Source organism: Tiliqua scincoides, chromosome 7 (genome assembly GCF_035046505.1).
Source record: "Tiliqua scincoides isolate rTilSci1 chromosome 7, rTilSci1.hap2, whole genome shotgun sequence".
Lineage (NCBI taxonomy): Eukaryota > Metazoa > Chordata > Lepidosauria > Squamata > Scincidae > Tiliqua > Tiliqua scincoides.
This window is the reverse complement of record NC_089827.1, coordinates 18,883,109-18,895,102: the sequence shown is the minus strand read 5'-3', so window position 1 is coordinate 18,895,102 and position 11,994 is coordinate 18,883,109.

The window sequence follows — 11,994 nt, the reverse complement described above, 5'->3', positions numbered from 1 at the left end:
ATGTTTAAAAACATCTGACTGTCCTTGTCAGTCACTCGTACTTAATTCTGATTTATGACTATGGTTTATGACCATTCTCTACCCAGCAATTTTCAACCAGTGTTGCCTCGGCACATTGGTGTGCCATGAAAGGTCTGCAGGTGCCGCTGTGGGAGTTTGGAGGACAGTGGTTGAAAATAGCTGAAAAACTCTTCTGGGTTCTGCGGCTCTGTTTCTAGGGTAACGTTAGGTGGCAATGAATTGTCCGGTGGAGGAAGAGGGACAGACAATTCATTACTATAGACAGTTGCCCTAGAAACAGAGCAGCAGAACCTGGAAGAGTCTCCTGGAAGCTGGAAGTACAAGAAGCAAAGACCATAGAGAAGACCATAGAAGTCAGTGTGCTGTGTGAAGGAAAACATTGAAAATTGCTGCTCTGCCTTCATGCTTAACCCCTTCTTTTGCATCCCAGAGTTATAAATATCTGCTTCATACACACTGCTGTTATTAGACAAGAAGCACCCTGTCATTTGTCACATCTCACACTCTTTTCTCCAACATGACTTTGCAAGAGGAGGGGACTATCAGTTTCGTGTAAAAACTGAAACTAACTTGGGGACAGAGAATGCCCGAGAACACCTCAAGTCAAGAGGGCCAGCCTGGCCAGGTAGCTGAGCTGCCTTCTCCATTGAAGGGAGTGCCTTGTGGTTCTGCGCAAGAGTTCTGTGTGTGTCTCACTCTGGAACGGGGCTGCAGCGTGTTCAGGCAAAACCACCCTTCACCCTTGAATTGAAATTAAGTGGCTGGTCCACCTGCTGTTATGAGAAAGGCTAATGCAAAAATTTACTTTATCTAAAAAGCAGGGATGGTTTCCTTTAAAGCCATTTCTTTTCTCCACCGACTGGTCATATGACCGACTTACAATGCCATTTCATGCAGTAATTGATTTTTGAACTGCCACCAAGGTGCATTTTATCTGTTGTGTCAAGCCCACATTGTCATAATTTGTCTTCTTCAATATTTCAGCTGATTACAATGTACGTGGGCAGAGCTGTCTGAAGCCAGGTTTTTTGGTTAATAATTTACTGCGACTGTAAGCGTGATAAAGACCTTCATAAATTAATTTTGCTCACTCTCCACAGACAACAATATGCCATTGTAATCCTGCAAATTGCCTTCGCATCAGACATTTAAATTCAACCACTGTTTTCCAGCAACATCCTCCATTTGAGAACTTTTAAGTAGCTTTGTACTTTATTGGAGTAGCTCCTGAAGCAATGAATAAATTCATCATCACTCATTAAATTGGCTTCATTATTAATAGATAACCCAGCTGCTTCTGATGATCCTGCTCCATTCAGTGAATTGCTGATGATCCACCCCTGGATGGCATCTGGACTGCAAACCAGAAAAATAAGGCTGTGAATGTAGACAGACACTTGGAAGCTAAGCAGGGTCAGGCCTGGTTAGTACTTGGATGGGAGACCGCTTGGGAATACCAGGTGCTGTAGGCTTATATCATAGTCGTTCGAGACTGAAGGTTGCCAACCAGACTTGGCAGAATGGGGACCACTCAAGAAAAGTTTAAATTACCTCAGCATTTTAGCACTGGGATTCCAAAGCACAAATAAACATGGATGTATTTAATCTTAGATAGTGAAATCCACCAGCCATGCCAGTATGTCCAGTAGCAGAGCCATAAGTAGTATAAAGCCTATGGGGCACCTGCACCCTGGGGCATCTGGTGGGCCACTGTGAAATACAGGAGGCTGGACTAGATGGGCTTTTGGCCTGATACAGCAGGGCTTTTCTTATGTTCTTATGCTCTGGGTGCAATGCCAAGGGGGCACGGGCGGATCTAAGAGGGGCCATGGGTGCATGATCCTCCCCAAACTCTTGTGCCAGTAGGGAAGGGTAGGATGGGGTAGGATGGGGTAGGAAGGGTAGGGGGTTGGGGGTAGGAAGGGTAGGATGGGGAACAAAACTGGGTGCCAGGGGAATGCCCACTGAACAGGGCGCTGGTGAGATTGGTTGGAATAGGAGCCTAGGTCTACCCAGCAGGTTGACCTGGGATCTGAGTCCAGGCGGGAGCCCAGGTCTACCCACCCAGTGATTCTCGGCCACAAGTTAAACAGGGAGTCCAGGTCTACCCGGCAAATAGACCTGGGCTTCAAGCCCAGGTGGGAGCCCAGGTCTACCTGATCAGTAAACCTTGCCACAGATGCCATAAGTTAAACAGGGAGCCCAAGTCTACTAAGCAGATAGATCTGGGCTCCAAGTCCAGGTGGGAGAGTAGGTACCCACCCAGCAAACCTCAGCCACGACGGCATTAAAGTTCAACCAGGAGCCAGGACTCTCAAGGTGGAGAAAGTCAAATTTGCATGATGAAAGAAGGAAGCTCATAGAATTCGAGAACTCGCAGTCTCTTTCTTAAATTAATCACAGCTAGCTCCTTTAAGAAGACTCAATTTTCAGAGAGAAACTGAAAAGAAAAAAAAAATCTAGTGTTCCCTTTTCAGAGAGATGTGAGATGTGATGAATTCTCCTTAAGATAAAGCTTCTATCTTTGGAAGTCTTTGCTTTCCTTCCATCTTTAACTGAGTTCCAGTCATGGCACATTACTCTATTAACTAGACAATCCTCAAACAGAGTAAAAAAGAAAATTAGATTTCTTCTAGCTTTGAAGAAAGATTTAAATGCCAGCAGGCTGCTGTGAATTTAGAGCTGGTACAAGCGAGTTGAATGCACTTCATATACTACTTGTACGACTTTGACTCCCACACTTGCTTCTCAAGAAGGCAATCCCCAGTTCAAGAAAGTACAGAGCAATGTGTGCGTGCAGGTATGGTACCTTAGGATCAAGACACAGGAATAAAAGGAACGAATTGCATTTTACTGAAATGAACTTTTAAAAAGAACTCAGAATACTACGTATCAAACATTCTACTTGGATTGGGGGGGGAAGTGGATTTTGAATTATCTGTAGTTGTGTTTACTGATTCATTACATTTTTTTAGTTTTCTTTTTTGAAGATTTATTTTTAATTGACAAACAGACATACATACATTTAGGAGTGCCAAATACCATATACCATTACTCATTAATCATACTATATCTCCTACTCATCTACTTCTACCTCTTATTAATTAATCCATTTATATAATATATACTAAGTTTCCCTAATGCCCTATACTATATTTTCTAAATTTTCACTTTCTTCATAGACTTACTTACTTCATAGACTTACTTTAATTACTCATTAATATTAAAACAAAATAATCTAATTACCAAAATATAACAACATATAAAACAATTCTTCCATCTACTTCTAACTCTTCTATTCATTTATATATTTCTTATATCAAATATAATAAATTCCTAATTCCCTATAATATATTTTCTAAATATTCACTTTCTATCATCTCAACTAATTCAATTACTCATTAATATCAAATAATAATAATCTTTCCAAACTAAAAACCAACAATCTAATATGTTCTTTACCATTTTCCAATCTAATTCTCCAGTCTGATTACATTTTTTTTCTTTAACATAATAACCACCTATAAAACAATTCATCCACACACTAACATTTCCAGCTATTTTTTTCTAATTCTTTCTAATTCATATGTATCAATTTCATATGTACTCGTTTTTTTAAGTAGATTTAAACCAGTTATTAACTAAATAAAATCCTCCAATTTTCTTTAACCCTCGGGTTAACCCTCAGGTTTCTTTTTCTTTCTTTCCATTTTTTCTCCTTCTTTCTATTTTTTCACATTTTCTTGTATAAGGTATGTTCATTCTTCCAATTAACTGGAAATTAAATGTTTTCTTCTTCTTGTTCCAACACATTTTGTATTTTGTGCGCCCATATTGCTCTGTCCATCTTCTCTATCTTGATCTCCACCAACATCCACTCTAGATCCTGTTAATTTTCCACTCTTCTAATTTCTGTATCCGCTCTTCTGATTGTGATTTCATCCCTCACCATCATCTTTTCCGCTTTTTCATTCCTTCGTTTATCTTCTACTTGTTTCTTCACGTCTTCCAATTGCTCCTTGCACACATCTATCTGTTGAGAGAGAGAGAGTCTTTAAACTGGCTTGGATCTGCAAGGACTGACTCAGCTTCTGTTGTTCCATCTCGAGCAATCTTTCCATATTTGTAAACACCATTTGAATCCAAAAATCTGGAACAGGATCCATCTTGCAATTTCTCTCTAATCCACAAGATGTCCACCGCGTATTATTCTCCTTGGTTGCACCATGGCACTGCTCTATCAGCCAGAAATTCCTTGCATACCTTACATACGTCTTGCAGATAACAGTTCAATGTGGTTAATGAAGAGAGAGACAAGTAAAAAAAAAAGTCTCAAAAAAACCTAAAACTCTTTCAAGTTTAATGAGAGTTATGTCCAAAAATAACTCTGGATTTTAGTCCACACACCAAGCTGTAATTATAATTATAGTCCACCACCGATTTATTCCATTACAAAATAAAAAGCACTTTCAACATCCTTAAAAAGTTCTCATTAATGCTTCCCATGTATCCAGGGCTTTTAGCCAAATCAGTCAGTCAGAACCGGGGACAACATTGACACGTACTTACCTTGAATTTCAACTTAAACTTTACACTTCACACTTTTTTTTCCTTCATATGATATCTTAGCACTGAGCCAGCAGCTTAATTGCAGATCACTGCACCTCCCCCATTACTGTCTCAAACGATTAGGTTTCTCTGAGAAGAAAGCCCTCCCCCCCCCCCCGGTCCGGCTTTCAATCCAGATACCTTGCACGGAAGAAAATCTTTTCTCTCCTGACAAAGATCTTCAGGTCCTCTTCAGACCTGCAGTATTGGGGGAAAACAAACTATCTCACAGGAGCTCCTGGAGACATGTCTGTTCGTCCACTGTTGGCTCCTCCTCCGAGAGCCATTCATTACATTTTTATCCTACACTTTCTCCAAAACTCTTGGGTTAGGACAAGCACTCATAGAGACTATGGTTCGTCTTCCACCCATTTTACCCTCACAATAACACTGTGAGGTAGGTTAGGCTGTGAGACAATGACTGGTGCAGTCAGATGATGAGCTGTATGGCTGAATAGGGACTTGAACTGAGGCCTTCCTAGTTCTAGTCCAAGAAGCAGCTATTCTGGGGAGAAGATATATTAGATAGATCAATTTTTTGATAGAACAGAACCCTGAAGGCCCTTTCTCAAGTGTCTGGTCAAATATTTTCTTTACAACATCTAATATCAGATGCAAAATACATTTTAAGTAATAGTAATGAAGAGAAGAATTTCATGTTCATGGAATTAGAAGGTCATTTCATTTCTTAGAGGTCATCTAGTCCAGCCCCTTCCTGCTCATTGCAGGCAACTACTGCAACTGATACTGATTTCCTTACATGTGCAAATGGGGATGAAATAGACACTCCCATGATCATTCACACACCATGTGATTCCCAGCACCATATGTTAATGTGAGACTCAATATGATATTAAAGACACTTCCTTGATAATGGAGGTCAATTTCTTTTCCAAGGATATTATTCAATTAATCTGTTCTCCAGTCCCTTAGCAAGATGTCAAATCATACCACATAATTTTAAAAATGTAGATTTACGTAGCCATATGGCATTGTATTAAAAAAATTATAGCCAGTCAGATTATCTTTTGTTATTGCATCCTATTTGCTTTTTTCCCCCTCAGACCCCTACCATATGCTGCCATTTAGATTCACATGCTGGAGGGCTTTATCCTTCTTTTCTCCATTCCCCCGACTGCCACCAGATGACAACATGATGGTATCAGGGAGGAAGCCAGTGGGCTGTGCTAAATTGCTGCAAGCCAGAACTGAATATGTGGACAACATTTTTCTACTTCCTTATGTAATGCCATACACACTGATGCTAAAGGAGATGACTTCCTTTGAATCTTTTGTTTATTACATGTACTGCTAATTTGTTCATGTGCCTGTGTGAAAGCTCCCTAAAACCACCAAACCACATGAATCCAGAACATTTGCTTCCATTTCTTTCTGTTTTATTGAGCACTGCTGAACATAATTCCAGCAAGATTAAAAGGTTGCGCAAACCATTGATGCTGCAAAAGAAAGCATTGTGTCAATATTTCACCGGCGAATTAGTGAAAGCTTCATTGAAAATAGTTTTCCAAATCCCTAAATGACAGAGGAGATCATATAGGCTAATCCACTCACGCAGCCCTCTGCTGCAAAATTAGAATTATTTCTCTAGATCTCTCACATAGCCTGTCTCATCCTGAGGCCTTCTGAATGGCTCTTAAAGAGGCAGTACACAATAACATCACCTCCCCATTTTTTTCATTGACACTTCTTTTGTGCCATTAGCAGCAGCATGAACAATAGAAATAGAGACACTGGAATTCTTCCTATTACTTTATCGCTGTGGTAGATAATGCCTTACCTGCTAAATTTTAGGCTGGTATTAGATTCAAGAGCATGGTTGGGGCTGGGGGAAGGTGGCAACCCTAGGCCTAAATTAGACCCAGCAGGATCCAGTGTTATTGCAATGGTCACTACCTCTGGGACAAGGTATTGGAAAAATTGGCCGCCCAGTGCAAAGTAAATTTCTGCATGGCAATGTAGCAGTACTGGCACAAATTACACTGCATTCTGCAAGGGATTTTTAGCTGCTGAAGGTCTCCTCTGTTAAGGGGACATTTGTCCCTTTGCCCGGGGATAAACCCTGGCAGACACAACAGGTCAACTCAGACTTATGCCAGCAATATTGTTGGCAGTGCAAGCAGGTTGGTGCCACGGATCCTGCCCTCTCAACCCAATCCACAAACCCCACCCCATCTTCACCCTGTTCCATCATTTCCCTGCCCAATTCAACCCCCTCCCTGACTCCCGCCACCCTGTTCCAACCCCTGAACCAGACTTACCTAGTCTGGCAGGCTTCCGTTACCCCACCGGTGTGCACAGGAAGACTCCAACCTTCCTGCCAGTGCACTGGCTCCCTGCACAGCTTTATGGTGTTTTTGTGGCAGCTTGTGCATCAGAATGCATACTCTGCCAGCCCAGGCAATAGATTGAATTGGTCTGTAAGGAAAATTAAAAATCCAGGTTTGAGCACAGAAGGGTAGATATTTGGCTCTTCAAAGGCATCATTTCACAATTTAACTCTCTTTGTCTGCAGTATTTGACTGACAGATTTCTTCACTTTCTCCCTGCTCTGCACTCCATGTTAAGCCATTTCTGCCCAATGTTGCATATACACAACAGGAATCAAATGTGTACACCTGTGGGCTGGGCAGAAATGGGTTAAGAAAGGTTTCTGCTGTGGCTATTGATTTCTTTTTTTATTTTAGAAAAAAAGAGAGAGGAAGTAGCTTAGGTAAAATCAAACAAATTACATTCTATAGTAGTGGTTTTCAAAATTTTTAGCACCGGGACCCACTTTCTATAATGATAATCTGTCCGGACCCACCAGAAGTGATATCATTAACATGGAAGTGATGTCATGACCCAAAGTGACATAATCAAACAGGAAAATTTTTAATACCCCCCCATATGACAAAATCATATCAATTAAGCAAGCAAGTAAATAAATAAATTAAAAGTTTACAATAAGTTAAAAAATTATTGAAAATAATGAAGAACCCTCTTAACCCTTCCAATTTATTGCTGGTCAGTTTTAAAAAACCCTCAAACACTCAATCCTATCCACACATACCAGGGAGTAAGCCCCATTGGCTCCTATTGCTAAAGAATATACACAGTAGCCTATTAAAAGTACAGATCTGTAACATTTCTGTTAAAAGTACAGATCTGCAACATTTCTGCAAATGCAGTCACATACCATGGCAGCATCAAGTCTAATATATTAAAAATAAAATATTGAAATAAATGGGGACCCACCTGAAATTGGCTTGCGACCCACCTAGTGCGTCCCAACCCACAGTTTCAGAAATGCTGTACTATAGGAAGGGTTTTCACTGGTACTAGTGAGTCCATGTATGTAAAATATGGGAATATGGGAATATGGGAATATTCCCATATGGGAATGCATCATAGCTGGAAGAAAAAGATAGTAGCTAATGCAAGCCCAGTTGCCCCCAACTAAGCAGAATGTGGACTGTTGCCCACATTGGTCCCAGTCCTTTTAACATAAATTTTGAACGTACACAACTCTATAACTGCCAGCATCTAGATAATCATAGTTGCAGCTGGACCCAACTAGTGAAAATGGGCCCCCATCACCCACCCCTCACTATACCTCACCTTCCCATGAGGTCTAATCGAGGGCTTGCATTATGAGAGCAAAAAAAAGGAGCTCCTCAATGGAATTTGCAATCTCCAATCCCTGACTCCCCCCAATTTTAACCAACACATAACCCCCTTCATTTTCTAAAAATAGTAGGGGACTGGAATAAAAGATAAAGGGCTTGGACCCCTTCTATCTTTCCTGTAGTGTAAGCTCTGGTAACTTGGAAAATGATGAATGATCATCAAGAGCAATCATAAAAAACTTCATGGAAATCCTCCAATCTTGAACATTCTTGCTCCAGATGAGTAGCTAAGATGAGCCGACTGTATCTGCATTCCCATAGAGCAGCCATTTTCAACCACTGTGCCACAGCACACTGGTGTGCCACGAGTGGTCCACAGGTGTGCCACAGGAGTTTGGGGAAAGGTCATTTATTAATAGCGCCAATGGGAGATGTGAGCCCCCACTGGCAGCATGGTGTGCCTTGTCAATTTTAAAAAACCTGGTGGTGTGCCTTGACCATTTTAGTGCCTTGTCAGTGTGCCATGAGATGAAAAAGGTTGAAAATCATTGCCATAGAGCTTTCTTGTGATCAAATAAAGCATTATTAGCTGAAAGTTTACATCCCACACTATTGATTTTGCATTGCTACATATTGTCTCTTTCTTTCAACCATAATGGCAACATCATGGTTGGATAAATAACTCAATTTTGTGCTTGGAAATGTTGCTGTTCATGTGCGTTCATGCATAACTGAGTGATTCATTTTGAGATCAGACAGAACAATTATTGTTTGGCATGGATAAGCAATAACTGTGTGTCATCAGATATCAATGAGCTTCAAGAATGGACAATTCCCCATCAGCAAAAAAAAAATAACCATAGACTTGTTAATGGAATGAGCCACTAAAGGCAGATGTATTAGCTATACTCATTTCTTTAAATTACAGACTGAACATGCTGACAAGGAAATTTAATTGCCAAGAATTATTGAACCAAGCAGGGAAGGAAACAGACCTTTCTAGGAGAGTACATTTTCCTTATTTTATTTTGCATTAGTCAAACCATTGTTCGGTGGGTTCTGAAATTTACAGATTATAGCTTTTTTGAAAAAAATGCCAGTTTTCCATTTCAGTAGCTTGTTTATACTGGGCAGGAGGTCTGGTCTAGAGGGTTGAGCCTCCATTTGCCTGAAGATAACATCCAAAGGTCGCCTGTCCGAAGCCATCGGCACCGTGCGACCTTGAAGCAGCTGACAAGCTGAGATGAGTTACTCCATCTGCTCTGAGCGTGGGAGGATGGAGGCCAGAATGTGCAGCCAGATCAAGAAAGAAACCTCTGATTGTTGTGGTTTCTTGAAAGATAGAACCTTTCAAATTGTAAAAATCCTTACAGGGATTTAAATTGCCTGCCCATGTAAACCGCCTTGAATAAAGTCCGAGGAGAAATCTGAGGACATAGAAAGGCGGTATATAAATACCTGTATTATTATTACTTAACTTTGGTCAAGATTGGCCCAAGAGCTCTTGATGCCCAAGGTAGCATGCCAAATGTGGCCCTGCCTTACCTGATGATGTGACAGTGTCTGCTCTTCCCACTCTTCAATGTTCCATTGGAGCCCTCCCCTCCCTTCCACTTTTCCTCTCTGTCCCTTTTCAAACCAGGGAGGAGAAGAAGGAGCCGTGGAGGCAAGCAGGCAGGCAGTGATGGATGCCCCCACCTATCTACAGCCTGAAGCCAGCACTTAGTTTGGTGCTGCTTCGGTACATCTATTTATTCAGCAGCTTCGAAGTGAAGAGTTGAGGTGCTGTTGGACACAGAGAAGCAGGGGTGGGGGCATAAAACACCTATACAGACAGACATATAGCTAGAGGTGGGAGAAAATGGAGATAATGAAATAAAAACGCATAATGCTGCTTTCTACACTTCTCTTTTAAAAAAAAACTGAAATCTGTGAAAAATAAAACCACTTTATTTGGTTTTTTACATATTATTTAATGGGAGATGCAGGGTTAATGACTGTGGCTTCATCTGCTGACACTATACCACCTGTATCACCTACCTAGCACACTTTTAAAGAGATTATAATTTATAGCTATAATGTACACTTTGAATAAAAACGCATGACACCGCTTTCTGAAGTTCTAACTTTTGGAAAACACCAAAATCCGCAAAAATTAAAACTGTTTACTCCCAATTCTACATATAGCTACCCAGGTCCAACAATTCCCTTTGTCTGTGGTTTTGGAATCCCTCGAGTAATTGCCAGTGGAAAGATAGCATTAATTAATGCAAGAGAAATGCCCTGCTACATCTCCAATGAATGCACTGATACATCTCCAGTTAGCATTCAGGGTGTTCTAGGAGTGGATACTGCCACAGATGCTTGACAAGGCATTTCTATCTCCTCCCCTTCTCTAGATACACCCTAATGAACTTCTCTTCCTATTTACACTTCTGCTTCTCCTTTCTCTAAAAATGCTTTTTTCCCAGCCACTCTCTTTGTCCTTAGGAGGGGAACAGACCTTAGCTTGCAGGACTTGTGGACTCCCTGCCACTTCTAGTGCTAAATATCTTGAAGCTTCCTAAAGTTCTCTCCCTCTGCTCTTTAGTGAGATTCTTTTCCTACGGCATCAGCCGTGATCCGGGTTTTTGGATTTTTTGATTAAGGTGATTCACCAGGACCCAAAAAACCAAATAGCACAAGTTGCTATGGCATAGGAGTTCAGCTACCTTCTGATCCCTCACAGCTATGGTATTCTATAAAATCAGTGAGAGCAGATACTATCCTAGCTGGCTTTGAAAGAGAGCTGAATAGCATCCTTGGATTAACAACACGGTTAACAACAGGAACTTGGGAAAAGGGGAATCAACAAATTCATACACAAAAGGGAAGGGACAAGAGGAGAGAATGTACCATTGTCCTTCCAGAAGTCCTTTAATTCTGGGTAACAGTGAACCTGCACTGGGCCTCTGTATTTTTAAGTTTTATGATCCTTTTTTCTTCTTCTACTGCTACTATAGACACATTTAATAGACTCACTGGAATGTGTCCAGCCCTAATGCATATGAAAACCCTTAAATTGCAATGGTGTAGGAGCACTTCTGCTATGCCTTCGCAAACTGCTTTGTGGCACTTTTGCGACAGCAAGTACAAGAGCAGCATGCTATTTGCTGCTTTCAATGGTGACTCAGATGTAACTCCACTAAATCCAATGGGACAATTCCTAGTAAATCGTACATCTTGGTCTAACAGGATTCAGACCACCAATGGCAAGAAAGGTTGAAATTATTCCATTGAGCAGCGTTTCAGATGCTAAAGCGACGAAACTCAGATTCAACTTCAAATGTAAATTGTAAGCCAATCTGAACTTTTAATCTCTTCAATCTCTTGTTGCTCTTGCCTCCTGGGTGTACACTGTGCAAACATTGTTTGAAAATGGAGTTTGCTGTTCAACAAGTAATACTGTCATTTCCACCCATTAGCAAGTGTGTGACTCATGGATCAAGTCATTAAAATTCTGCTTCAAGCGGGAGGGAACAGATGTGCAACTAATTTTTGACTAGAGTCCCACCGTGTGATAGGCTTTTAATGTCTAGGAGGCAGAGGTTAGTACATGTCATAATGCAATGTGAAATTACAATGACCTTTAATAGTCTTTAATCAGACAGAGCAACTGGGGGTCACAGCAGAGATCTTTCTGTATACTGCTCAGTAAATTCATTGTAAACCTGAAATTGTCCTTCAGAGGAATTAGTAG